This window comes from Bactrocera latifrons, unplaced genomic scaffold (genome assembly GCF_001853355.1).
Source record: "Bactrocera latifrons isolate USDA-ARS-PBARC rearing strain unplaced genomic scaffold, ASM185335v1 scaffold_632, whole genome shotgun sequence".
NCBI classification, from domain to species: Eukaryota; Metazoa; Arthropoda; class Insecta; order Diptera; family Tephritidae; genus Bactrocera; species Bactrocera latifrons.
The window spans coordinates 49,181-51,189 of NW_017537304.1; positions in this window are offsets into that span (position 1 = coordinate 49,181).

Below are 2,009 nucleotides of genomic sequence, written 5' to 3' on the forward strand. Positions count from 1 at the left end.
GTTATTTTTTTGAAGCGCGGCCGAAGGCCGCTAGTGCGGAAAGGAATGAAATGCTAAGATACTGTGGAGGAAAAGGTGTTCAATGCAAAAATACTGTGGATGGCGTAGCYGGTGTTGGACCGGCCAAGGTTATTTTTTTAAAGCGCGGCCGAAGGATAGATGCAATTATATGCGTATATACATTGCACTGAAACATTTTGRCTTTCTTTATTTTGATTTCTTGTCCATACAAAAATGTTGGCTGSGTTGCATTGGTTTCAGTTTGTATGGAAAAATGAGCAAAAACACTGATTTTTGGTCATTTTCAAAGGCCATCCTACAGGTCCATAGGGGATCTAGGGGGTCGAGGGAGGGTTTATTAAAAAGTTCGATCCTTCCTCTYTCMAATAAGGGGTCGGGAGTGGGGATAGCCCGACCCTGTTTTTCTCCATAAACGATACTTAACCGGCGCGATACTAAACATTCCCCTTATTTTACTAAACGTTTTCTAATTAAATTAAAAATTAGATTAAATTGATCCACATCCTTTCGCATGGCCTTTTAGAACTGAATGAATACCTTTTATACATGCATACAAATTGTTGAAAAATCCATCCAGCGATCTGTTCTGTAATCGTCTATACCCCTGTTCTTTTATCTTAATTAGACATGTTCAGAAGATGAATAATATTTGAACTGCTGGAAGTGAAAGCAATTTTTTGAAAAAAAAGAAAAACTTTCATCTTTATTTATTTCAATTCATTTATTTACACTTATCAGCTTCTTGTCAAAAATAACTGCATATGTATTTCAGGCACTAATCAAATAATTAAAGTGGCGTCAGAAGTAGTACTTGTACATACGTCAATGATAGATAATTATGCGAATGAAATGGCGTACGTAATGTAGAGGTATGCCACAATATCTTTAATATCGTCAATTATTTCGCCATAAAATTCTATACCGACATATACAAGGGCACAAGGGCACCCATTGCAGAATCTAGTGATATATGAACGGCTGATTCGGTGAATTTATTGTAAATGACTATTGTACATGGCTATTATGAATTGGCGCACTTCTGCATTCATTAACAAAAAACTGGAGGAAACTTTAGTTGACCATCCCACGATTTCGGGATTAAAAGTGGTATGGTTGGATAGGGCTGATGCTCTAGATTAAGAAAATATATAACTCTTGCCGTCGCAAACTTATAGTTTTCGAGATATTTGCATTTAAAGTTGAAAAGTTTGCAAATTTTATCTTGCAATTTCTCGATTTCTAGTAATTATTTATTTCATATTATTAACTTACACTTCACTACATTGTTTCCACATATTTTTTTACAGTAATTATTYAGTTATTTGCTTAAAATAAGCATTTTATATTTTACACAATTTTCATTTCATGCACAATAACAAAAGTATTCCTTGTTGACACATCATAAGTGTTGCCATAATTACACATTTATCAAACGAATAAAAATGAATATAAAACTCAAACGCAAGACACAAATATCATATGAAATAAATTTTCCATTGTAATAAAAAAAGTTTTAAGGCTTATTTATATATTTAATTGCATCTAATAATTTTACAAAAAAAAAATAATGTCAGGTTTTTTTTTTCGAGTAAAACTCCTTTTTGCGTTGGCGGCCTTTGGCCGCGCTTCAAAAAAATAACCCTGGCCGATCCAACACCGGGGTGGGCCAACACCAGGGTGCCAGGTTTTTTTTTAGAGTAAAACTCATTTTTCCGTTGACGGCCTTCGGCCGCGCTTCAAAAAAATAACCCTATCCGATCAAACACCGGAGGGCGCCTACTCCAGGGTGTGTCAGGTTTTTTTTGTGAAACTCCTTTTTGGGTTGGCGGCCTTCGGCCGCGCTTCAAAAAAATAACCCTGGCCGATCCAAAATCAGGTGTATCAGGTTTTTTTTTTCGAGTAAAACTTGCTTTTTACTCATGTTATAGCAAGAAAAGAGATAATGATTTATGTATTTTGGGGATAAACCTATTTTTTATTCGTTTGAT